The following is a 24,209-nucleotide window of genomic DNA, read 5'->3' as shown; positions in this document are numbered from 1 at the left end:
CCCGCACAGGCCCTCCGCTGAGCACCAGGGACAAGATGCGTCCTCCGCTAGTGTCGAAGGCTGCACGCGCCCAGCGAATGACAGGGGGTGCAACGAGCAGCAGTGCGTCTCACACACGCGGCGGTGCGCCCGCCAATTCGGCCGTCACTCTGCTGGGACGCCGGGCGCGCCTCCCCGCGCCGTCCTCAAGGAACTGGCGGTTGCGGAAGGAAGCGCTTTCGTCAAATGCGGCCGAAAACTAACATTTTGTGTGTTGGGAGAAAAGCGGAACGCGAATTCTGCCGTGCTCCTACATTAGATGAGCGCCAACGGCCATACCATGATGAATACACCGGTTCTCGTCCGATCACCGAAGTTAAGCATCATCGGGCCCGGCTAGTACTTGGATGGGTGACCGCCTGGGGAACCCGGGTGCTGTTGGCTCCCTTCCTGTTTTTTTTTTTTTGTTATGTCGCCAGCCCAATTTTCAAACTACCTTTCTGTTGTGACAAAGATGCTTCCTTAAGCCTTTTAAACTACTGTAATGGTACGAAAATGCAGTAATTAACTCAGTTTGAGGGAGAATGTGCTAACCACGTTTGCCAAGAAGACTTTGAAAACGACAAAACAGTACGAATCGGCAGGTGAATTCTGAAATACGTACCGCCTATTGTTGTGTAGGAGTGTAGAGTTCCAAATTTGATTTGTAACCACGAATTTATTCCTTAGTCGTCTCGTCTCGTCTCGTCTCGTCTCGTCCCGCAGACGTTTGTCGTGCTTGCGCTGTCATATGGACCACGACCCGAGCGGCAGCGAGCGGCAGTCGAGCAAAGTCGGGACAAGTCGGGACGGGGACAGGGACAGGGATAGGAATGGTGCGAATGCACTGCAAACTACGCAGACACCTGGTGTGAGGCGAGGCGAGGCGAGGAAGCCCACATCGCTACCAGTGGGCCCTCCAGCACGACACTGGCGCACCCCGCACAGGCCCTCCGCTGAGCACCAGGGACAAGATGCGTCCTCCGCTAGTGTCGAAGGCTGCACGCGCCCAGCGAATGACAGGGGGTGCAACGAGCAGCAGTGCGTCTCACACACGCGGCGGTGCGCCCGCCAATTCGGCCGTCACTCTGCTGGGACGCCGGGCGCGCCTCCCCGCGCCGTCCTCAAGGAACTGGCGGTTGCGGAAGGAAGCGCTTTCGTCAAATGCGGCCGAAAACTAACATTTTGTGTGTTGGGAGAAAAGCGGAACGCGAATTCTGCCGTGCTCCTACATTAGATGAGCGCCAACGGCCATACCATGATGAATACACCGGTTCTCGTCCGATCACCGAAGTTAAGCATCATCGGGCCCGGCTAGTACTTGGATGGGTGACCGCCTGGGAAACCCGGGTGCTGTTGGCTCCCTTCCTGTTTTTTTTTTTTGTTATGTCGCCAGCCCAATTTTCAAACTACCTTTCTGTTGTGACAAAGATGCTTCCTTAAGCCTTTTAAACTACTGTAATGGTACGAAAATGCAGTAATTAACTCAGTTTGAGGGAGAATGTGCTAACCAAGTTTGCCAAGAAGACTTTGAAAACGACAAAACAGTACGAATCGGCAGGTGATTTCTGAAATACGTCACCGCCTATTGTTGTGTAGGAGTGTAGAGTTCCAAATTTGATTTGTAACCACGAATTTATTCCTTAGTCGTCTCGTCTCGTCTCGTCTCGTCTCGTCCCGCAGACGTTTGTCGTGCTTGCGCTGTCATATGGACCACGACCCGAGCGGCAGCGAGCGGCAGTCGAGCAAAGTCGGGACAAGTCGGGACGGGGACAGGGACAGGGATAGGAATAGTGCGAATGCACTGCAAACTACGCAGACACCTGGTGTGAGGCGAGGCGAGGCGAGGAAGCCCACATCGCTACCAGTGGGCCCTCCAGCACGACACTGGCGCACCCCGCACAGGCCCTCCGCTGAACACCAGGGACAAGATGCGTCCTCCGCTAGTGTCGAAGGCTGCACGCGCCCAGCGAATGACAGGGGGTGCAACGAGCAGCAGTGCATCTCACACACGCGGCGGTGCGCCCGCCAATTCGGTCGTCACTCTGCTGGGACGCCGGGCGCGCCTCCCGGCGCCGTCCTCGAGGAACTGGCGGTTGCGGAAGGAAGCGCTTTCGTCAAATGCGGCCGCAAACTAACATTTTGTGTGTTGGGAGAAAAGCCGAACGCGAATTCTGCCATGCTCCTACATTAGATGAGGGCCAACGGCCATACCATGATGAATACACCGGTTCTCGTCCGATCACCGAAGTTAAGCATCATCGGGCCCGGCTAGTACTTGGATGGGTGACCGCCTGGGAAACCCGGGTGCTGTTGGCTCCCTTCCTGTTTTTTTTTTTTGTTATGTCGCCAGCCCAATTTTCAAACTACCTTTCTGTTGTGACAAAGATGCTTCCTTAAGCCTTTTAAACTACTGTAATGGTACGAAAATGCAGTAATTAACTCAGTTTGAGGGAGAATGTGCTAACCACGTTTGCCAAGAAGACTTTGAAAACGACAAAACAGTACGAATCGGCAGGTGATTTCTGAAATACGTCACCGCCTATTGTTGTGTAGGAGTGTAGAGTTCCAAATTTGATTTGTAACCACGAATTTATTCCTTAGTCGTCTCGTCTCGTCTCGTCTCGTCTCGTCCCGCAGACGTTTGTCGTGCTTGCGCTGTCATATGGACCACGACCCGAGCGGCAGCGAGCGGCAGTCGAGCAAAGTCGGGACAAGTCGGGACGGGGACAGGGACAGGGATAGGAATGGTGCGAATGCACTGCAAACTACGCAGACACCTGGTGTGAGGCGAGGCGAGGCGAGGAAGCCCACATCGCTACCAGTGGGCCCTCCAGCACGACACTGGCGCACCCCGCACAGGCCCTCCGCTGAGCACCAGGGACAAGATGCGTCCTCTGCTAGTGTCGAAGGCTGCACGCGCCCAGCGAATGACAGGGGGTGCAACGAGCAGCAGTGCGTCTCACACACGCGGCGGTGCGCCCGCCAATTCGGCCGTCACTCTGCTGGGACGCCGGGCGCGCCTCCCCGCGCCGTCCTCAAGGAACTGGCGGTTGCGGAAGGAAGCGCTTTCGTCAAATGCGGCCGAAAACTAACATTTTGTGTGTTGGGAGAAAAGCGGAACGCGAATTCTGCCGTGCTCCTACATTAGATGAGCGCCAACGGCCATACCATGATGAATACACCGGTTCTCGTCCGATCACCGAAGTTAAGCATCATCGGGCCCGGCTAGTACTTGGATGGGTGACCGCCTGGGGAACCCGGGTGCTGTTGGCTCCCTTCCTGTTTTTTTTTTTTGTTATGTCGCCAGCCCAATTTTCAAACTACCTTTCTGTTGTGACAAAGATGCTTCCTTAAGCCTTTTAAACTACTGTAATGGTACGAAAATGCAGTAATTAACTCAGTTTGAGGGAGAATGTGCTAACCAAGTTTGCCAATAAGACTTTGAAAACGACAAAACAGTACGAATCGGCAGGTGATTTCTGAAATACGTCACCGCCTATTGTTGTGTAGGAGTGTAGAGTTCCAAATTTGATTTGTAACCACGAATTTATTCCTTAGTCGTCTCGTCTCGTCTCGTCTCGTCTCGTCCCGCAGACGTTTGTCGTGCTTGCGCTGTCATATGGACCACGACCCGAGCGGCAGCGAGCGGCAGTCGAGCAAAGTCGGGACAAGTCGGGACGGGGACAGGGACAGGGATAGGAATGGTGCGAATGCACTGCAAACTACGCAGACACCTGGTGTGAGGCGAGGCGAGGCGAGGAAGCCCACATCGCTACCAGTGGGCCCTCCAGCACGACACTGGCGCACCCCGCACAGGCCCTCCGCTGAGCACCAGGGACAAGATGCGTCCTCCGCTAGTGTCGAAGGCTGCACGCGCCCAGCGAATGACAGGGGGTGCAACGAGCAGCAGTGCGTCTCACACACGCGGCGGTGCGCCCGCCAATTCGGCCGTCACTCTGCTGGGACGCCGGGCGCGCCTCCCCGCGCCGTCCTCAAGGAACTGGCGGTTGCGGAAGGAAGCGCTTTCGTCAAATGCGGCCGAAAACTAACATTTTGTGTGTTGGGAGAAAAGCGGAACGCGAATTCTGCCGTGCTCCTACATTAGATGAGCGCCAACGGCCATACCATGATGAATACACCGGTTCTCGTCCGATCACCGAAGTTAAGCATCATCGGGCCCGGCTAGTACTTGGATGGGTGACCGCCTGGGGAACCCGGGTGCTGTTGGCTCCCTTCCTGTTTTTTTTTTTTGTTATGTCGCCAGCCCAATTTTCAAACTACCTTTCTGTTGTGACAAAGATGCTTCCTTAAGCCTTTTAAACTACTGTAATGGTACGAAAATGCAGTAATTAACTCAGTTTGAGGGAGAATGTGCTAACCAAGTTTGCCAAGAAGACTTTGAAAACGACAAAACAGTACGAATCGGCAGGTGATTTCTGAAATACGTCACCGCCTATTGTTGTGTAGGAGTGTAGAGTTTAAATTTGATTTGTAACCACGAATTTATTCCTTAGTCGTCTCGTCTCGTCTCGTCTCGTCTCGTCCCGCAGACGTTTGTCGTGCTTGCGCTGTCATATGGACCACGACCCGAGCGGCAGCGAGCGGCAGTCGAGCAAAGTCGGGACAAGTCGGGACGGGGACAGGGACAGGGATAGGAATGGTGCGAATGCACTGCAAACTACGCAGACACCTGGTGTGAGGCGAGGCGAGGCGAGGAAGCCCACATCGCTACCAGTGGGCCCTCCAGCACGACACTGCCGCACCCCGCACAGGCCCTCCGCTGAGCACCAGGGACAAGATGCGTCCTCCGCTAGTGTCGAAGGCTGCACGCGCCCAGCGAATGACAGGGGGTGCAACGAGCAGCAGTGCGTCTCACACACGCGGCGGTGCGCCCGCCAATTCGGCCGTCACTCTGCTGGGACGCCGGGCGCGCCTCCCCGCGCCGTCCTCAAGGAACTGGCGGTTGCGGAAGGAAGCGCTTTCGTCAAATGCGGCCGCAAACTAACATTTTGTGTGTTGGGAGAAAAGCCGAACGCGAATTCTGCCATGCTCCTACATTAGATGAGGGCCAACGGCCATACCATGATGAATACACCGGTTCTCGTCCGATCACCGAAGTTAAGCATCATCGGGCCCGGCTAGTACTTGGATGGGTGACCGCCTGGGAAACCCGGGTGCTGTTGGCTCCCTTCCTGTTTTTTTTTTTTGTTATGTCGCCAGCCCAATTTTCAAACTACCTTTCTGTTGTGACAAAGATGCTTCCTTAAGCCTTTTAAACTACTGTAATGGTACGAAAATGCAGTAATTAACTCAGTTTGAGGGAGAATGTGCTAACCACGTTTGCCAAGAAGACTTTGAAAACGACAAAACAGTACGAATCGGCAGGTGATTTCTGAAATACGTCACCGCCTATTGTTGTGTAGGAGTGTAGAGTTCCAAATTTGATTTGTAACCACGAATTTATTCCTTAGTCGTCTCGTCTCGTCTCGTCTCGTCTCGTCCCGCAGACGTTTGTCGTGCTTGCGCTGTCATATGGACCACGACCCGAGCGGCAGCGAGCGGCAGTCGAGCAAAGTCGGGACAAGTCGGGACGGGGACAGGGACAGGGATAGGAATGGTGCGAATGCACTGCAAACTACGCAGACACCTGGTGTGAGGCGAGGCGAGGCGAGGAAGCCCACATCGCTACCAGTGGGCCCTCCAGCACGACACTGGCGCACCCCGCACAGGCCCTCCGCTGAGCACCAGGGACAAGATGCGTCCTCTGCTAGTGTCGAAGGCTGCACGCGCCCAGCGAATGACAGGGGGTGCAACGAACAGCAGTGCGTCTCACACACGCGGCGGTGCGCCCGCCAATTCGGCCGTCACTCTGCTGGGACGCCGGGCGCGCCTCCCCGCGCCGTCCTCAAGGAACTGGCGGTTGCGGAAGGAAGCGCTTTCGTCAAATGCGGCCGAAAACTAACATTTTGTGTGTTGGGAGAAAAGCGGAACGCGAATTCTGCCGTGCTCCTACATTAGATGAGCGCCAACGGCCATACCATGATGAATACACCGGTTCTCGTCCGATCACCGAAGTTAAGCATCATCGGGCCCGGCTAGTACTTGGATGGGTGACCGCCTGGGGAACCCGGGTGCTGTTGGCTCCCTTCCTGTTTTTTTTTTTTGTTATGTCGCCAGCCCAATTTTCAAACTACCTTTCTGTTGTGACAAAGATGCTTCCTTAAGCCTTTTAAACTACTGTAATGGTACGAAAATGCAGTAATTAACTCAGTTTGAGGGAGAATGTGCTAACCAAGTTTGCCAATAAGACTTTGAAAACGACAAAACAGTACGAATCGGCAGGTGATTTCTGAAATACGTCACCGCCTATTGTTGTGTAGGAGTGTAGAGTTCCAAATTTGATTTGTAACCACGAATTTATTCCTTAGTCGTCTCGTCTCGTCTCGTCTCGTCTCGTCCCGCAGACGTTTGTCGTGCTTGCGCTGTCATATGGACCACGACCCGAGCGGCAGCGAGCGGCAGTCGAGCAAAGTCGGGACAAGTCGGGACGGGGACAGGGACAGGGATAGGAATGGTGCGAATGCACTGCAAACTACGCAGACACCTGGTGTGAGGCGAGGCGAGGCGAGGAAGCCCACATCGCTACCAGTGGGCCCTCCAGCACGACACTGGCGCACCCCGCACAGGCCCTCCGCTGAGCACCAGGGACAAGATGCGTCCTCCGCTAGTGTCGAAGGCTGCACGCGCCCAGCGAATGACAGGGGGTGCAACGAGCAGCAGTGCGTCTCACACACGCGGCGGTGCGCCCGCCAATTCGGCCGTCACTCTGCTGGGACGCCGGGCGCGCCTCCCCGCGCCGTCCTCAAGGAACTGGCGGTTGCGGAAGGAAGCGCTTTCGTCAAATGCGGCCGAAAACTAACATTTTGTGTGTTGGGAGAAAAGCGGAACGCGAATTCTGCCGTGCTCCTACATTAGATGAGCGCCAACGGCCATACCATGATGAATACACCGGTTCTCGTCCGATCACCGAAGTTAAGCATCATCGGGCCCGGCTAGTACTTGGATGGGTGACCGCCTGGGGAACCCGGGTGCTGTTGGCTCCCTTCCTGTTTTTTTTTTTTGTTATGTCGCCAGCCCAATTTTCAAACTACCTTTCTGTTGTGACAAAGATGCTTCCTTAAGCCTTTTAAACTACTGTAATGGTACGAAAATGCAGTAATTAACTCAGTTTGAGGGAGAATGTGCTAACCACGTTTGCCAAGAAGACTTTGAAAACGACAAAACAGTACGAATCGGCAGGTGAATTCTGAAATACGTACCGCCTATTGTTGTGTAGGAGTGTAGAGTTCCAAATTTGATTTGTAACCACGAATTTATTCCTTAGTCGTCTCGTCTCGTCTCGTCTCGTCTCGTCCCGCAGACGTTTGTCGTGCTTGCGCTGTCATATGGACCACGACCCGAGCGGCAGCGAGCGGCAGTCGAGCAAAGTCGGGACAAGTCGGGACGGGGACAGGGACAGGGATAGGAATGGTGCGAATGCACTGCAAACTACGCAGACACCTGGTGTGAGGCGAGGCGAGGCGAGGAAGCCCACATCGCTACCAGTGGGCCCTCCAGCACGACACTGGCGCACCCCGCACAGGCCCTCCGCTGAGCACCAGGGACAAGATGCGTCCTCCGCTAGTGTCGAAGGCTGCACGCGCCCAGCGAATGACAGGGGGTGCAACGAGCAGCAGTGCGTCTCACACACGCGGCGGTGCGCCCGCCAATTCGGCCGTCACTCTGCTGGGACGCCGGGCGCGCCTCCCCGCGCCGTCCTCAAGGAACTGGCGGTTGCGGAAGGAAGCGCTTTCGTCAAATGCGGCCGAAAACTAACATTTTGTGTGTTGGGAGAAAAGCGGAACGCGAATTCTGCCGTGCTCCTACATTAGATGAGCGCCAACGGCCATACCATGATGAATACACCGGTTCTCGTCCGATCACCGAAGTTAAGCATCATCGGGCCCGGCTAGTACTTGGATGGGTGACCGCCTGGGAAACCCGGGTGCTGTTGGCTCCCTTCCTGTTTTTTTTTTTTGTTATGTCGCCAGCCCAATTTTCAAACTACCTTTCTGTTGTGACAAAGATGCTTCCTTAAGCCTTTTAAACTACTGTAATGGTACGAAAATGCAGTAATTAACTCAGTTTGAGGGAGAATGTGCTAACCACGTTTGCCAAGAAGACTTTGAAAACGACAAAACAGTACGAATCGGAAGGTGAATTCTGAAATACGTACCGCCTATTGTTGTGTAGGAGTGTAGAGTTCCAAATTTGATTTGTAACCACGAATTTATTCCTTAGTCGTCTCGTCTCGTCTCGTCTCGTCTCGTCCCGCAGACGTTTGTCGTGCTTGCGCTGTCATATGGACCACGACCCGAGCGGCAGCGAGCGGCAGTCGAGCAAAGTCGGGACAAGTCGGGACGGGGACAGGGACAGGGATAGGAATGGTGCGAATGCACTGCAAACTACGCAGACACCTGGTGTGAGGCGAGGCGAGGCGAGGAAGCCCACATCGCTACCAGTGGGCCCTCCAGCACGACACTGGCGCACCCCGCACAGGCCCTCCGCTGAGCACCAGGGACAAGATGCGTCCTCCGCTAGTGTCGAAGGCTGCACGCGCCCAGCGAATGACAGGGGGTGCAACGAGCAGCAGTGCGTCTCACACACGCGGCGGTGCGCCCGCCAATTCGGCCGTCACTCTGCTGGGACGCCGGGCGCGCCTCCCCGCGCCGTCCTCAAGGAACTGGCGGTTGCGGAAGGAAGCGCTTTCGTCAAATGCGGCCGAAAACTAACATTTTGTGTGTTGGGAGAAAAGCGGAACGCGAATTCTGCCGTGCTCCTACATTAGATGAGCGCCAACGGCCATACCATGATGAATACACCGGTTCTCGTCCGATCACCGAAGTTAAGCATCATCGGGCCCGGCTAGTACTTGGATGGGTGACCGCCTGGGGAACCCGGGTGCTGTTGGCTCCCTTCCTGTTTTTTTTTTTTTGTTATGTCGCCAGCCCAATTTTCAAACTACCTTTCTGTTGTGACAAAGATGCTTCCTTAAGCCTTTTAAACTACTGTAATGGTACGAAAATGCAGTAATTAACTCAGTTTGAGGGAGAATGTGCTAACCACGTTTGCCAAGAAGACTTTGAAAACGACAAAACAGTACGAATCGGCAGGTGAATTCTGAAATACGTACCGCCTATTGTTGTGTAGGAGTGTAGAGTTCCAAATTTGATTTGTAACCACGAATTTATTCCTTAGTCGTCTCGTCTCGTCTCGTCTCGTCTCGTCCCGCAGACGTTTGTCGTGCTTGCGCTGTCATATGGACCACGACCCGAGCGGCAGCGAGCGGCAGTCGAGCAAAGTCGGGACAAGTCGGGACGGGGACAGGGACAGGGATAGGAATGGTGCGAATGCACTGCAAACTACGCAGACACCTGGTGTGAGGCGAGGCGAGGCGAGGAAGCCCACATCGCTACCAGTGGGCCCTCCAGCACGACACTGGCGCACCCCGCACAGGCCCTCCGCTGAGCACCAGGGACAAGATGCGTCCTCCGCTAGTGTCGAAGGCTGCACGCGCCCAGCGAATGACAGGGGGTGCAACGAGCAGCAGTGCGTCTCACACACGCGGCGGTGCGCCCGCCAATTCGGCCGTCACTCTGCTGGGACGCCGGGCGCGCCTCCCCGCGCCGTCCTCAAGGAACTGGCGGTTGCGGAAGGAAGCGCTTTCGTCAAATGCGGCCGAAAACTAACATTTTGTGTGTTGGGAGAAAAGCGGAACGCGAATTCTGCCGTGCTCCTACATTAGATGAGCGCCAACGGCCATACCATGATGAATACACCGGTTCTCGTCCGATCACCGAAGTTAAGCATCATCGGGCCCGGCTAGTACTTGGATGGGTGACCGCCTGGGAAACCCGGGTGCTGTTGGCTCCCTTCCTGTTTTTTTTTTTTGTTATGTCGCCAGCCCAATTTTCAAACTACCTTTCTGTTGTGACAAAGATGCTTCCTTAAGCCTTTTAAACTACTGTAATGGTACGAAAATGCAGTAATTAACTCAGTTTGAGGGAGAATGTGCTAACCACGTTTGCCAAGAAGACTTTGAAAACGACAAAACAGTACGAATCGGAAGGTGAATTCTGAAATACGTACCGCCTATTGTTGTGTAGGAGTGTAGAGTTCCAAATTTGATTTGTAACCACGAATTTATTCCTTAGTCGTCTCGTCTCGTCTCGTCTCGTCTCGTCCCGCAGACGTTTGTCGTGCTTGCGCTGTCATATGGACCACGACCCGAGCGGCAGCGAGCGGCAGTCGAGCAAAGTCGGGACAAGTCGGGACGGGGACAGGGACAGGGATAGGAATGGTGCGAATGCACTGCAAACTACGCAGACACCTGGTGTGAGGCGAGGCGAGGCGAGGAAGCCCACATCGCTACCAGTGGGCCCTCCAGCACGACACTGGCGCACCCCGCACAGGCCCTCCGCTGAGCACCAGGGACAAGATGCGTCCTCCGCTAGTGTCGAAGGCTGCACGCGCCCAGCGAATGACAGGGGGTGCAACGAGCAGCAGTGCGTCTCACACACGCGGCGGTGCGCCCGCCAATTCGGCCGTCACTCTGCTGGGACGCCGGGCGCGCCTCCCCGCGCCGTCCTCAAGGAACTGGCGGTTGCGGAAGGAAGCGCTTTCGTCAAATGCGGCCGAAAACTAACATTTTGTGTGTTGGGAGAAAAGCGGAACGCGAATTCTGCCGTGCTCCTACATTAGATGAGCGCCAACGGCCATACCATGATGAATACACCGGTTCTCGTCCGATCACCGAAGTTAAGCATCATCGGGCCCGGCTAGTACTTGGATGGGTGACCGCCTGGGAAACCCGGGTGCTGTTGGCTCCCTTCCTGTTTTTTTTTTTTGTTATGTCGCCAGCCCAATTTTCAAACTACCTTTCTGTTGTGACAAAGATGCTTCCTTAAGCCTTTTAAACTACTGTAATGGTACGAAAATGCAGTAATTAACTCAGTTTGAGGGAGAATGTGCTAACCACGTTTGCCAAGAAGACTTTGAAAACGACAAAACAGTACGAATCGGAAGGTGAATTCTGAAATACGTACCGCCTATTGTTGTGTAGGAGTGTAGAGTTCCAAATTTGATTTGTAACCACGAATTTATTCCTTAGTCGTCTCGTCTCGTCTCGTCTCGTCTCGTCCCGCAGACGTTTGTCGTGCTTGCGCTGTCATATGGACCACGACCCGAGCGGCAGCGAGCGGCAGTCGAGCAAAGTCGGGACAAGTCGGGACGGGGACAGGGACAGGGATAGGAATGGTGCGAATGCACTGCAAACTACGCAGACACCTGGTGTGAGGCGAGGCGAGGCGAGGAAGCCCACATCGCTACCAGTGGGCCCTCCAGCACGACACTGGCGCACCCCGCACAGGCCCTCCGCTGAGCACCAGGGACAAGATGCGTCCTCTGCTAGTGTCGAAGGCTGCACGCGCCCAGCGAATGACAGGGGGTGCAACGAGCAGCAGTGCGTCTCACACACGCGGCGGTGCGCCCGCCAATTCGGCCGTCACTCTGCTGGGACGCCGGGCGCGCCTCCCCGCGCCGTCCTCAAGGAACTGGCGGTTGCGGAAGGAAGCGCTTTCGTCAAATGCGGCCGAAAACTAACATTTTGTGTGTTGGGAGAAAAGCGGAACGCGAATTCTGCCGTGCTCCTACATTAGATGAGCGCCAACGGCCATACCATGATGAATACACCGGTTCTCGTCCGATCACCGAAGTTAAGCATCATCGGGCCCGGCTAGTACTTGGATGGGTGACCGCCTGGGGAACCCGGGTGCTGTTGGCTCCCTTCCTGTTTTTTTTTTTTGTTATGTCGCCAGCCCAATTTTCAAACTACCTTTCTGTTGTGACAAAGATGCTTCCTTAAGCCTTTTAAACTACTGTAATGGTACGAAAATGCAGTAATTAACTCAGTTTGAGGGAGAATGTGCTAACCAAGTTTGCCAATAAGACTTTGAAAACGACAAAACAGTACGAATCGGCAGGTGATTTCTGAAATACGTCACCGCCTATTGTTGTGTAGGAGTGTAGAGTTCCAAATTTGATTTGTAACCACGAATTTATTCCTTAGTCGTCTCGTCTCGTCTCGTCTCGTCTCGTCCCGCAGACGTTTGTCGTGCTTGCGCTGTCATATGGACCACGACCCGAGCGGCAGCGAGCGGCAGTCGAGCAAAGTCGGGACAAGTCGGGACGGGGACAGGGACAGGGATAGGAATGGTGCGAATGCACTGCAAACTACGCAGACACCTGGTGTGAGGCGAGGCGAGGCGAGGAAGCCCACATCGCTACCAGTGGGCCCTCCAGCACGACACTGGCGCACCCCGCACAGGCCCTCCGCTGAGCACCAGGGACAAGATGCGTCCTCCGCTAGTGTCGAAGGCTGCACGCGCCCAGCGAATGACAGGGGGTGCAACGAGCAGCAGTGCGTCTCACACACGCGGCGGTGCGCCCGCCAATTCGGCCGTCACTCTGCTGGGACGCCGGGCGCGCCTCCCCGCGCCGTCCTCAAGGAACTGGCGGTTGCGGAAGGAAGCGCTTTCGTCAAATGCGGCCGAAAACTAACATTTTGTGTGTTGGGAGAAAAGCGGAACGCGAATTCTGCCGTGCTCCTACATTAGATGAGCGCCAACGGCCATACCATGATGAATACACCGGTTCTCGTCCGATCACCGAAGTTAAGCATCATCGGGCCCGGCTAGTACTTGGATGGGTGACCGCCTGGGAAACCCGGGTGCTGTTGGCTCCCTTCCTGTTTTTTTTTTTTGTTATGTCGCCAGCCCAATTTTCAAACTACCTTTCTGTTGTGACAAAGATGCTTCCTTAAGCCTTTTAAACTACTGTAATGGTACGAAAATGCAGTAATTAACTCATTTTGAGGGAGAATGTGCTAACCAAGTTTGCCAAGAAGACTTTGAAAACGACAAAACAGTACGAATCGGCAGGTGATTTCTGAAATACGTCACCGCCTATTGTTGTGTAGGAGTGTAGAGTTCCAAATTTGATTTGTAACCACGAATTTATTCCTTAGTCGTCTCGTCTCGTCACGTCTCGTCTCGTCCCGCAGACGTTTGTCGTGCTTGCGCTGTCATATGGACCACGACCCGAGCGGCAGCGAGCGGCAGTCGAGCAAAGTCGGGACAAGTCGGGACGGGGACAGGGACAGGGATAGGAATGGTGCGAATGCACTGCAAACTACGCAGACACCTGGTGTGAGGCGAGGCGAGGCGAGGAAGCCCACATCGCTACCAGTGGGCCCTCCAGCACGACACTGGCGCACCCCGCACAGGCCCTCCGCTAAGCACCAGGGACAAGATGCGTCCTCCGCTAGTGTCGAAGGCTGCACGCGCCCAGCGAATGACAGGGGGTGCAACGAGCAGCAGTGCGTCTCACACACGCGGCGGTGCGCCCGCCAATTCGGCCGTCACTCTGCTGGGACGCCGGGCGCGCCTCCCCGCGCCGTCCTCAAGGAACTGGCGGTTGCGGAAGGAAGCGCTTTCGTCAAATGCGGCCGAAAACTAACATTTTGTGTGTTGGGAGAAAAGCGGAACGCGAATTCTGCCGTGCTCCTACATTAGATGAGCGCCAACGGCCATACCATGATGAATACACCGGTTCTCGTCCGATCACCGAAGTTAAGCATCATCGGGCCCGGCTAGTACTTGGATGGGTGACCGCCTGGGAAACCCGGATGCTGTTGGCTCCCTTCCTGTTTTTTTTTTTTTGTTATGTCGCCAGCCCAATTTTCAAACTACCTTTCTGTTGTGACAAAGATGCTTCCTTAAGCCTTTTAAACTACTGTAATGGTACGAAAATGCAGTAATTAACTCAGTTTGAGGGAGAATGTGCTAACCAAGTTTGCCAATAAGACTTTGAAAACGACAAAACAGTACGAATCGGCAGGTGATTTCTGAAATACGTCACCGCCTATTGTTGTGTAGGAGTGTAGAGTTCCAAATTTGATTTGTAACCACGAATTTATTCCTTAGTCGTCTCGTCTCGTCTCGTCTCGTCTCGTCCCGCAGACGTTTGTCGTGCTTGCGCTGTCATATGGACCACGACCCGAGCGGCAGCGAGCGGCAGTCGAGCAAAGTCGGGACAAGTCGGGACGGGGACAGGGACAGGGATAGGAATGGTGCGAATGCACTGCAAACTACGCAGACACCTGGTGTGAGGCGAGGCGAGGCGAGGAAGCCCACATCGCTACCAGTGGGCCCTCCAGCACGACACTGGCGCACCCCGCACAGGCCCTCCGCTGAGCACCAGGGACAAGATGCGTCCTCCGCTAGTGTCGAAGGCTGCACGCGCCCAGCGAATGACAGGGGGTGCAACGAGCAGCAGTGCGTCTCACACACGCGGCGGTGCGCCCGCCAATTCGGCCGTCACTCTGCTGGGACGCCGGGCGCGCCTCCCCGCGCCGTCCTCAAGGAACTGGCGGTTGCGGAAGGAAGCGCTTTCGTCAAATGCGGCCGAAAACTAACATTTTGTGTGTTGGGAGAAAAGCGGAACGCGAATTCTGCCGTGCTCCTACATTAGATGAGCGCCAACGGCCATACCATGATGAATACACCGGTTCTCGTCCGATCACCGAAGTTAAGCATCATCGGGCCCGGCTAGTACTTGGATGGGTGACCGCCTGGGAAACCCGGGTGCTGTTGGCTCCCTTCCTGTTTTTTTTTTTTGTTATGTCGCCAGCCCAATTTTCAAACTACCTTTCTGTTGTGACAAAGATGCTTCCTTAAGCCTTTTAAACTACTGTAATGGTACGAAAATGCAGTAATTAACTCAGTTTGAGGGAGAATGTGCTAACCAAGTTTGCCAAGAAGACTTTGAAAACGACAAAACAGTACGAATCGGCAGGTGATTTCTGAAATACGTCACCGCCTATTGTTGTGTAGGAGTGTAGAGTTCCAAATTTGATTTGTAACCACGAATTTATTCCTTAGTCGTCTCGTCTCGTCTCGTCTCGTCTCGTCCCGCAGACGTTTGTCGTGCTTGCGCTGTCATATGGACCACGACCCGAGCGGCAGCGAGCGGCAGTCGAGCAAAGTCGGGACAAGTCGGGACGGGGACAGGGACAGGGATAGGAATGGTGCGAATGCACTGCAAACTACGCAGACACCTGGTGTGAGGCGAGGCGAGGCGAGGAAGCCCACATCGCTACCAGTGGGCCCTCCAGCACGACACTGGCGCACCCCGCACAGGCCCTCCGCTGAGCACCAGGGACAAGATGCGTCCTCCGCTAGTGTCGAAGGCTGCACGCGCCCAGCGAATGACAGAGGGTGCAACGAGCAGCAGTGCGTCTCACACACGCGGCGGTGCGCCCGCCAATTCGGCCGTCACTCTGCTGGGACGCCGGGCGCGCCTCCCCGCGCCGTCCTCAAAGAACTGGCGGTTGCGGAAGGAAGCGCTTTCGTCAAATGCGGCCGAAAACTAACATTTTGTGTGTTGGGAGAAAAGCCGAACGCGAATTCTGCCGTGCTCCTACGTTAGATGAGGGCCAACGGCCATACCATGATGAATACACCGGTTCTCGTCCGATCACCGAAGTTAAGCATCATCGGGCCCGGCTAGTACTTGGATGGGTGACCGCCTGGGAAACCCGGGTGCTGTTGGCTCCCTTCCTGTTTTTTTTTTTTTTGTTATGTCGCCAGCCCAATTTTCAAACTACCTTTCTGTTGTGACAAAGATGCTTCCTTAAGCCTTTTAAACTACTGTAATGGTACGAAAATGCAGTAATTAACTCAGTTTGAGGGAGAATGTGCTAACCACGTTTGCCAAGAAGACTTTGAAAACGACAAAACAGTACGAATCGGCAGGTGAATTCTGAAATACGTACCGCCTATTGTTGTGTAGGAGTGTAGAGTTCCAAATTTGATTTGTAACCACGAATTTATTCCTTAGTCGTCTCGTCTCGTCTCGTCTCGTCTCGTCCCGCAGACGTTTGTCGTGCTTGCGCTGTCATATGGACCACGACCCGAGCGGCAGCGAGCGGCAGTCGAGCAAAGTCGGGACAAGTCGGGACGGGGACAGGGACAGGGATAGGAATGGTGCGAATGCACTGCAAACTACGCAGACACCTGGTGTGAGGCGAGGCGAGGCGAGGAAGCCCACATCGCTACCAGTGGGCCCTCCAGCACGACACTGGCGCACCCCGCACAGGCCCTCCGCTGAGCACCAGGGACAAGATGCGTCCTCCGCTAGTGTCGAAGGCTGCACGCGCCCAGCGAATGACAGGGGGTGCAACGAGCAGCAGTGCGTCTCACACACGCGGCGGTGCGCCCGCCAATTCGGCCGTCACTCTGCTGGGACGCCGGGCGCGCCTCCCCGCGCCGTCCTCAAGGAACTGGCGGTTGCGGAAGGAAGCGCTTTCGTCAAATGCGGCCGAAAACTAACATTTTGTGTGTTGGGAGAAAAGCGGAACGCGAATTCTGCCGTGCTCCTACATTAGATGAGCGCCAACGGCCATACCATGATGAATACACCGGTTCTCGTCCGATCACCGAAGTTAAGCATCATCGGGCCCGGCTAGTACTTGGATGGGTGACCGCCTGGGGAACCCGGGTGCTGTTGGCTCCCTTCCTGTTTTTTTTTTTTTTTGTTATGTCGCCAGCCCAATTTTCAAACTACCTTTCTGTTGTGACAAAGATGCTTCCTTAAGCCTTTTAAACTACTGTAATGGTACGAAAATGCAGTAATTAACTCAGTTTGAGGGAGAATGTGCTAACCACGTTTGCCAAGAAGACTTTGAAAACGACAAAACAGTACGAATCGGCAGGTGAATTCTGAAATACGTACCGCCTATTGTTGTGTAGGAGTGTAGAGTTCCAAATTTGATTTGTAACCACGAATTTATTCCTTAGTCGTCTCGTCTCGTCTCGTCTCGTCTCGTCCCGCAGACGTTTGTCGTGCTTGCGCTGTCATATGGACCACGACCCGAGCGGCAGCGAGCGGCAGTCGAGCAAAGTCGGGACAAGTCGGGACGGGGACAGGGACAGGGATAGGAATGGTGCGAATGCACTGCAAACTACGCAGACACCTGGTGTGAGGCGAGGCGAGGCGAGGAAGCCCACATCGCTACCAGTGGGCCCTCCAGCACGACACTGGCGCACCCCGCACAGGCCCTCCGCTGAGCACCAGGGACAAGATGCGTCCTCCGCTAGTGTCGAAGGCTGCACGCGCCCAGCGAATGACAGGGGGTGCAACGAGCAGCAGTGCGTCTCACACACGCGGCGGTGCGCCCGCCAATTCGGCCGTCACTCTGCTGGGACGCCGGGCGCGCCTCCCCGCGCCGTCCTCAAGGAACTGGCGGTTGCGGAAGGAAGCGCTTTCGTCAAATGCGGCCGAAAACTAACATTTTGTGTGTTGGGAGAAAAGCGGAACGCGAATTCTGCCGTGCTCCTACATTAGATGAGCGCCAACGGCCATACCATGATGAATACACCGGTTCTCGTCCGATCACCGAAGTTAAGCATCATCGGGCCCGGCTAGTACTTGGATGGGTGACCGCCTGGGAAACCCGGGTGCTGTTGGCTCCCTTCCCCTTTGTTTTTTTTTTGTTATGTCGCCAGCCCAATTTTCAAACTACCTTTCTGTTGTGACAAAGATGCTTCCTTAAGCCTTTTAAACTACTGTAATGGTACGAAAATGCAGTAATTAACTCAGTTTGAGGGAGAATGTGCTAACCACGTTTGCCAAGAAGACTTTGAAAACGACAAAACAGTACGAATCGGCAGGTGAATTCTGAAATACGTACCGCCTATTGTTGTGTAGGAGTGTAGAGTTCCAAATTTGATTTGTAACCACGAATTTATTCCTTAGTCGTCTCGTCTCGTCTCGTCTCGTCTCGTCCCGCAGACGTTTGTCGTGCTTGCGCTGTCATATGGACCACGACCCGAGCGGCAGCGAGCGGCAGTCGAGCAAAGTCGGGACAAGTCGGGACGGGGACAGGGACAGGGATAGGAATGGTGCGAATGCACTGCAAACTACGCAGACACCTGGTGTGAGGCGAGGCGAGGCGAGGAAGCCCACATCGCTACCAGTGGGCCCTCCAGCACGACACTGGCGCACCCCGCACAGGCCCTCCGCTGAGCACCAGGGACAAGATGCGTCCTCCGCTAGTGTCGAAGGCTGCACGCGCCCAGCGAATGACAGGGGGTGCAACGAGCAGCAGTGCGTCTCACACACGCGGCGGTGCGCCCGCCAATTCGGCCGTCACTCTGCTGGGACGCCGGGCGCGCCTCCCCGCGCCGTCCTCAAGGAACTGGCGGTTGCGGAAGGAAGCGCTTTCGTCAAATGCGGCCGAAAACTAACATTTTGTGTGTTGGGAGAAAAGCGGAACGCGAATTCTGCCGTGCTCCTACATTAGATGAGCGCCAACGGCCATACCATGATGAATACACCGGTTCTCGTCCGATCACCGAAGTTAAGCATCATCGGGCCCGGCTAGTACTTGGATGGGTGACCGCCTGGGAAACCCGGGTGCTGTTGGCTCCCTTCCCCTTTGTTTTTTTTTTGTTATGTCGCCAGCCCAATTTTCAAACTACCTTTCTGTTGTGACAAAGATGCTTCCTTAAGCCTTTTAAACTACTGTAATGGTACGAAAATGCAGTAATTAACTCAGTTTGAGGGAGAATGTGCTAACCACGTTTGCCAAGAAGACTTTGAAAACGACAAAACAGTACGAATCGGCAGGTGAATTCTGAAATACGTACCGCCTATTGTTGTGTAGGAGTGTAGAGTTCCAAATTTGATTTGTAACCACGAATTTATTCCTTAGTCGTCTCGTCTCGTCTCGTCTCGTCTCGTCCCGCAGACGTTTGTCGTGCTTGCGCTGTCATATGGACCACGACCCGAGCGGCAGCGAGCGGCAGTCGAGCAAAGTCGGGACAAGTCGGGACGGGGACAGGGACAGGGATAGGAATGGTGCGAATGCACTGCAAACTACGCAGACACCTGGTGTGAGGCGAGGCGAGGCGAGGAAGCCCACATCGCTACCAGTGGGCCCTCCAGCACGACACTGGCGCACCCCGCACAGGCCCTCCGCTGAGCACCAGGGACAAGATGCGTCCTCCGCTAGTGTCGAAGGCTGCACGCGCCCAGCGAATGACAGGGGGTGCAACGAGCAGCAGTGCGTCTCACACACGCGGCGGTGCGCCCGCCAATTCGGCCGTCACTCTGCTGGGACGCCGGGCGCGCCTCCCCGCGCCGTCCTCAAGGAACTGGCGGTTGCGGAAGGAAGCGCTTTCGTCAAATGCGGCCGAAAACTAACATTTTGTGTGTTGGGAGAAAAGCGGAACGCGAATTCTGCCGTGCTCCTACATTAGATGAGCGCCAACGGCCATACCATGATGAATACACCGGTTCTCGTCCGATCACCGAAGTTAAGCATCATCGGGCCCGGCTAGTACTTGGATGGGTGACCGCCTGGGAAACCCGGGTGCTGTTGGCTCCCTTCCCCTTTGTTTTTTTTTTGTTATGTCGCCAGCCCAATTTTCAAACTACCTTTCTGTTGTGACAAAGATGCTTCCTTAAGCCTTTTAAACTACTGTAATGGTACGAAAATGCAGTAATTAACTCAGTTTGAGGGAGAATGTGCTAACCACGTTTGCCAAGAAGACTTTGAAAACGACAAAACAGTACGAATCGGCAGGTGAATTCTGAAATACGTACCGCCTATTGTTGTGTAGGAGTGTAGAGTTCCAAATTTGATTTGTAACCACGAATTTATTCCTTAGTCGTCTCGTCTCGTCTCGTCTCGTCTCGTCCCGCAGACGTTTGTCGTGCTTGCGCTGTCATATGGACCACGACCCGAGCGGCAGCGAGCGGCAGTCGAGCAAAGTCGGGACAAGTCGGGACGGGGACAGGGACAGGGATAGGAATGGTGCGAATGCACTGCAAACTACGCAGACACCTGGTGTGAGGCGAGGCGAGGCGAGGAAGCCCACATCGCTACCAGTGGGCCCTCCAGCACGACACTGGCGCACCCCGCACAGGCCCTCCGCTGAGCACCAGGGACAAGATGCGTCCTCCGCTAGTGTCGAAGGCTGCACGCGCCCAGCGAATGACAGGGGGTGCAACGAGCAGCAGTGCGTCTCACACACGCGGCGGTGCGCCCGCCAATTCGGCCGTCACTCTGCTGGGACGCCGGGCGCGCCTCCCCGCACCGTCCTCGAGGAACTGGCGGTTGCGGAAGGAAGCGCTTTCGTCAAATGCGGCCGAAAACTAACATTTTGTGTGTTGGGAGAAAAGCGGAACGCGAATTCTGCCGTGCTCCTACATTAGATGAGCGCCAACGGCCATACCATGATGAATACACCGGTTCTCGTCCGATCACCGAAGTTAAGCATCATCGGGCCCGGCTAGTACTTGGATGGGTGACCGCCTGGGAAACCCGGGTGCTGTTGGCTCCCTTCCTGTTTTTTTTTTTTTGTTATGTCGCCAGCCCAATTTTCAAACTACCTTTCTGTTGTGACAAAGATGCTTCCTTAAGCCTTTTAAACTACTGTAATGGTACGAAAATGCAGTAATTAACTCAGTTTGAGGGAGAATGTGCTAACCACGTTTGCCAAGAAGACTTTGAAAACGACAAAACAGTACGAATCGGCAGGTGAATTCTGAAATACGTACCGCCTATTGTTGTGTAGGAGTGTAGAGTTCCAAATTTGATTTGTAACCACGAATTTATTCCTTAGTCGTCTCGTCTCGTCTCGTCTCGTCTCGTCCCGCAGACGTTTGTCGTGCTTGCGCTGTCATATGGACCACGACCCGAGCGGCAGCGAGCGGCAGTCGAGCAAAGTCGGGACAAGTCGGGACGGGGACAGGGACAGGGATAGGAATGGTGCGAATGCACTGCAAACTACGCAGACACCTGGTGTGAGGCGAGGCGAGGCGAGGAAGCCCACATCGCTACCAGTGGGCCCTCCAGCACGACACTGGCGCACCCCGCACAGGCCCTCCGCTGAGCACCAGGGACAAGATGCGTCCTCCGCTAGTGTCGAAGGCTGCACGCGCCCAGCGAATGACAGGGGGTGCAACGAGCAGCAGTGCGTCTCACACACGCGGCGGTGCGCCCGCCAATTCGGCCGTCACTCTGCTGGGACGCCGGGCGCGCCTCCCCGCGCCGTCCTCAAGGAACTGGCGGTTGCGGAAGGAAGCGCTTTCGTCAAATGCGGCCGAAAACTAACATTTTGTGTGTTGGGAGAAAAGCGGAACGCGAATTCTGCCGTGCTCCTACATTAGATGAGCGCCAACGGCCATACCATGATGAATACACCGGTTCTCGTCCGATCACCGAAGTTAAGCATCATCGGGCCCGGCTAGTACTTGGATGGGTGACCGCCTGGGAAACCCGGGTGCTGTTGGCTCCCTTCCCCTTTGTTTTTTTTTTGTTATGTCGCCAGCCCAATTTTCAAACTACCTTTCTGTTGTGACAAAGATGCTTCCTTAAGCCTTTTAAACTACTGTAATGGTACGAAAATGAAGTAATTAACTCAGTTTGAGGGAGAATGTGCTAACCACGTTTGCCAAGAAGACTTTGAAAACGACAAAACAGTACGAATCGGCAGGTGAATTCTGAAATACGTACCGCCTATTGTTGTGTAGGAGTGTAGAGTTCCAAATTTGATTTGTAACCACGAATTTATTCCTTAGTCGTCTCGTCTCGTCTCGTCTCGTCTCGTCCCGCAGACGTTTGTCGTGCTTGCGCTGTCATATGGACCACGACCCGAGCGGCAGCGAGCGGCAGTCGAGCAAAGTCGGGACAAGTCGGGACGGGGACAGGGACAGGGATAGGAATGGTGCGAATGCACTGCAAACTACGCAGACACCTGGTGTGAGGCGAGGCGAGGCGAGGAAGCCCACATCGCTACCAGTGGGCCCTCCAGCACGACACTGGCGCACCCCGCACAGGCCCTCCGCTGAGCACCAGGGACAAGATGCGTCCTCCGCTAGTGTCGAAGGCTGCACGCGCCCAGCGAATGACAGGGGGTGCAACGAGCAGCAGTGCGTCTCACACACGCGGCGGTGCGCCCGCCAATTCGGCCGTCACTCTGCTGGGACGCCGGGCGCGCCTCCCCGCACCGTCCTCGAGGAACTGGCGGTTGCGGAAGGAAGCGCTTTCGTCAAATGCGGCCGAAAACTAACATTTTGTGTGTTGGGAGAAAAGCGGAACGCGAATTCTGCCGTGCTCCTACATTAGATGAGCGCCAACGGCCATACCATGATGAATACACCGGTTCTCGTCCGATCACCGAAGTTAAGCATCATCGGGCCCGGCTAGTACTTGGATGGGTGACCGCCTGGGAAACCCGGGTGCTGTTGGCTCCCTTCCTGTTTTTTTTTTTTTGTTATGTCGCCCGCCCAATTTTCAAACTACCTTTCTGTTGTGACAAAGATGCTTCCTTAAGCCTTTTAAACTACTGTAATGGTACGAAAATGCAGTAATTAACTCAGTTTGAGGGAGAATGTGCTAACCACGTTTGCCAAGAAGACTTTGAAAACGACAAAACAGTACGAATCGGCAGGTGAATTCTGAAATACGTACCGCCTATTGTTGTGTAGGAGTGTAGAGTTCCAAATTTGATTTGTAACCACGAATTTATTCCTTAGTCGTCTCGTCTCGTCTCGTCTCGTCTCGTCCCGCAGACGTTTGTCGTGCTTGCGCTGTCATATGGACCACGACCCGAGCGGCAGCGAGCGGCAGTCGAGCAAAGTCGGGACAAGTCGGGACGGGGACAGGGACAGGGATAGGAATGGTGCGAATGCACTGCAAACTACGCAGACACCTGGTGTGAGGCGAGGCGAGGCGAGGAAGCCCACATCGCTACCAGTGGGCCCTCCAGCACGACACTGGCGCACCCCGCACAGGCCCTCCACTGAGCACCAGGGACAAGATGCGTCCTCCGCTAGTGTCGAAGGCTGCACGCGCCCAGCGAATGACAGGGGGTGCAACGAGCAGCAGTGCGTCTCACACACGCGGCGGTGCGCCCGCCAATTCGGCCGTCACTCTGCTGGGACGCCGGGCGCGCCTCCCCGCGCCGTCCTCAAGGAACTGGCGGTTGCGGAAGGAAGCGCTTTCGTCAAATGCGGCCGAAAACTAACATTTTGTGTGTTGGGAGAAAAGCGGAACGCGAATTCTGCCGTGCTCCTACATTAGATGAGCGCCAACGGCCATACCATGATGAATACACCGGTTCTCGTCCGATCACCGAAGTTAAGCATCATCGGGCCCGGCTAGTACTTGGATGGGTGACCGCCTGGGAAACCCGGGTGCTGTTGGCTCCCTTCCTGTTTTTTTTTTTTTGTTATGTCGCCAGCCCAATTTTCAAACTACCTTTCTGTTGTGACAAAGATGCTTCCTTAAGCCTTTTAAACTACTGTAATGGTACGAAAATGCAGTAATTAACTCAGTTTGAGGGAGAATGTGCTAACCACGTTTGCCAAGAAGACTTTGAAAACGACAAAACAGTACGAATCGGCAGGTGAATTCTGAAATACGTACCGCCTATTGTTGTGTAGGAGTGTAGAGTTCCAAATTTGATTTGTAACCACGAATTTATTCCTTAGTCGTCTCGTCTCGTCTCGTCTCGTCTCGTCCCGCAGACGTTTGTCGTGCTTGCGCTGTCATATGGACCACGACCCGAGCGGCAGCGAGCGGCAGTCGAGCAAAGTCGGGACAAGTCGGGACGGGGACAGGGACAGGGATAGGAATGGTGCGAATGCACTGCAAACTACGCAGACACCTGGTGTGAGGCGAGGCGAGGCGAGGAAGCCCACATCGCTACCAGTGGGCCCTCCAGCACGACACTGGCGCACCCCGCACAGGCCCTCCGCTGAGCACCAGGGACCAGATGCGTCCTCCGCTAGTGTCGAAGGCTGCACGCGCCCAGCGAATGACAGGGGGTGCAACGAGCAGCAGTGCGTCTCACAACGCGGCGGTGCGCCCGCCAATTCGGCCGTCACTCTGCTGGGACGCCGGGCGCGCCTCCCCGCACCGTCCTCGAGGAACTGGCGGTTGCGGAAGGAAGCGCTTTCGTCAAATGCGGCCGAAAACTAACATTTTGTGTGTTGGGAGAAAAGCCGAACGCGAATTCTGC

The 24,209-nt window shown here is 55.1% G+C and overlaps 25 non-coding genes across 25 annotated transcripts; all 25 read left to right on the top strand.

The window, feature by feature from the left end:
- Positions 1-304: 304 nt before the first annotated feature.
- Positions 305-423, top strand: LOC126178202 (5S ribosomal RNA). Its single transcript, XR_007536114.1, has one exon. It is a non-coding gene; the product is annotated as a 5S ribosomal RNA (ribosomal RNA).
- Positions 424-1,261: 838 nt separating this feature from the next.
- Positions 1,262-1,380, top strand: LOC126177851 (5S ribosomal RNA). The gene has a single exon (XR_007535859.1). It is a non-coding gene; the product is annotated as a 5S ribosomal RNA (ribosomal RNA).
- Positions 1,381-2,218: 838 nt separating this feature from the next.
- Positions 2,219-2,337, top strand: LOC126177839 (5S ribosomal RNA). Its single transcript, XR_007535858.1, has one exon. It is a non-coding gene; the product is annotated as a 5S ribosomal RNA (ribosomal RNA).
- An 838-nt stretch (positions 2,338-3,175) lies between these two features.
- Positions 3,176-3,294, top strand: LOC126178201 (5S ribosomal RNA). The gene has a single exon (XR_007536113.1). It is a non-coding gene; the product is annotated as a 5S ribosomal RNA (ribosomal RNA).
- Positions 3,295-4,132: 838 nt separating this feature from the next.
- Positions 4,133-4,251, top strand: LOC126178200 (5S ribosomal RNA). The gene has a single exon (XR_007536112.1). It is a non-coding gene; the product is annotated as a 5S ribosomal RNA (ribosomal RNA).
- An 837-nt stretch (positions 4,252-5,088) lies between these two features.
- On the top strand, positions 5,089-5,207 carry LOC126177828 (5S ribosomal RNA). Its single transcript, XR_007535857.1, has one exon. It is a non-coding gene; the product is annotated as a 5S ribosomal RNA (ribosomal RNA).
- An 838-nt stretch (positions 5,208-6,045) lies between these two features.
- On the top strand, positions 6,046-6,164 carry LOC126178197 (5S ribosomal RNA). Its single transcript, XR_007536110.1, has one exon. It is a non-coding gene; the product is annotated as a 5S ribosomal RNA (ribosomal RNA).
- Positions 6,165-7,002: 838 nt separating this feature from the next.
- Positions 7,003-7,121, top strand: LOC126178196 (5S ribosomal RNA). The gene has a single exon (XR_007536109.1). It is a non-coding gene; the product is annotated as a 5S ribosomal RNA (ribosomal RNA).
- Positions 7,122-7,958: 837 nt separating this feature from the next.
- LOC126177816 (5S ribosomal RNA) lies at positions 7,959-8,077 on the top strand. Its single transcript, XR_007535856.1, has one exon. It is a non-coding gene; the product is annotated as a 5S ribosomal RNA (ribosomal RNA).
- Positions 8,078-8,914: 837 nt separating this feature from the next.
- On the top strand, positions 8,915-9,033 carry LOC126178195 (5S ribosomal RNA). The gene has a single exon (XR_007536108.1). It is a non-coding gene; the product is annotated as a 5S ribosomal RNA (ribosomal RNA).
- Positions 9,034-9,871: 838 nt separating this feature from the next.
- LOC126177804 (5S ribosomal RNA) lies at positions 9,872-9,990 on the top strand. The gene has a single exon (XR_007535855.1). It is a non-coding gene; the product is annotated as a 5S ribosomal RNA (ribosomal RNA).
- An 837-nt stretch (positions 9,991-10,827) lies between these two features.
- On the top strand, positions 10,828-10,946 carry LOC126177792 (5S ribosomal RNA). Its single transcript, XR_007535854.1, has one exon. It is a non-coding gene; the product is annotated as a 5S ribosomal RNA (ribosomal RNA).
- An 837-nt stretch (positions 10,947-11,783) lies between these two features.
- On the top strand, positions 11,784-11,902 carry LOC126178194 (5S ribosomal RNA). The gene has a single exon (XR_007536107.1). It is a non-coding gene; the product is annotated as a 5S ribosomal RNA (ribosomal RNA).
- Positions 11,903-12,740: 838 nt separating this feature from the next.
- Positions 12,741-12,859, top strand: LOC126177779 (5S ribosomal RNA). The gene has a single exon (XR_007535852.1). It is a non-coding gene; the product is annotated as a 5S ribosomal RNA (ribosomal RNA).
- Positions 12,860-13,697: 838 nt separating this feature from the next.
- LOC126178143 (5S ribosomal RNA) lies at positions 13,698-13,816 on the top strand. The gene has a single exon (XR_007536057.1). It is a non-coding gene; the product is annotated as a 5S ribosomal RNA (ribosomal RNA).
- Positions 13,817-14,655: 839 nt separating this feature from the next.
- On the top strand, positions 14,656-14,774 carry LOC126177767 (5S ribosomal RNA). Its single transcript, XR_007535851.1, has one exon. It is a non-coding gene; the product is annotated as a 5S ribosomal RNA (ribosomal RNA).
- An 838-nt stretch (positions 14,775-15,612) lies between these two features.
- Positions 15,613-15,731, top strand: LOC126177756 (5S ribosomal RNA). Its single transcript, XR_007535850.1, has one exon. It is a non-coding gene; the product is annotated as a 5S ribosomal RNA (ribosomal RNA).
- Positions 15,732-16,570: 839 nt separating this feature from the next.
- LOC126178193 (5S ribosomal RNA) lies at positions 16,571-16,689 on the top strand. Its single transcript, XR_007536106.1, has one exon. It is a non-coding gene; the product is annotated as a 5S ribosomal RNA (ribosomal RNA).
- An 840-nt stretch (positions 16,690-17,529) lies between these two features.
- LOC126177745 (5S ribosomal RNA) lies at positions 17,530-17,648 on the top strand. Its single transcript, XR_007535849.1, has one exon. It is a non-coding gene; the product is annotated as a 5S ribosomal RNA (ribosomal RNA).
- An 839-nt stretch (positions 17,649-18,487) lies between these two features.
- Positions 18,488-18,606, top strand: LOC126177733 (5S ribosomal RNA). The gene has a single exon (XR_007535848.1). It is a non-coding gene; the product is annotated as a 5S ribosomal RNA (ribosomal RNA).
- Positions 18,607-19,445: 839 nt separating this feature from the next.
- LOC126177721 (5S ribosomal RNA) lies at positions 19,446-19,564 on the top strand. Its single transcript, XR_007535847.1, has one exon. It is a non-coding gene; the product is annotated as a 5S ribosomal RNA (ribosomal RNA).
- Positions 19,565-20,403: 839 nt separating this feature from the next.
- Positions 20,404-20,522, top strand: LOC126177709 (5S ribosomal RNA). The gene has a single exon (XR_007535846.1). It is a non-coding gene; the product is annotated as a 5S ribosomal RNA (ribosomal RNA).
- Positions 20,523-21,360: 838 nt separating this feature from the next.
- On the top strand, positions 21,361-21,479 carry LOC126177698 (5S ribosomal RNA). The gene has a single exon (XR_007535845.1). It is a non-coding gene; the product is annotated as a 5S ribosomal RNA (ribosomal RNA).
- An 839-nt stretch (positions 21,480-22,318) lies between these two features.
- On the top strand, positions 22,319-22,437 carry LOC126177687 (5S ribosomal RNA). Its single transcript, XR_007535844.1, has one exon. It is a non-coding gene; the product is annotated as a 5S ribosomal RNA (ribosomal RNA).
- Positions 22,438-23,275: 838 nt separating this feature from the next.
- LOC126177675 (5S ribosomal RNA) lies at positions 23,276-23,394 on the top strand. The gene has a single exon (XR_007535843.1). It is a non-coding gene; the product is annotated as a 5S ribosomal RNA (ribosomal RNA).
- Positions 23,395-24,209: the final 815 nt, after the last annotated feature.

Source organism: Schistocerca cancellata, chromosome 3 (assembly GCF_023864275.1).
Source record: "Schistocerca cancellata isolate TAMUIC-IGC-003103 chromosome 3, iqSchCanc2.1, whole genome shotgun sequence".
Lineage (NCBI taxonomy): Eukaryota > Metazoa > Arthropoda > Insecta > Orthoptera > Acrididae > Schistocerca > Schistocerca cancellata.
This window is presented reverse-complemented; position numbering and strand designations above follow the sequence as displayed.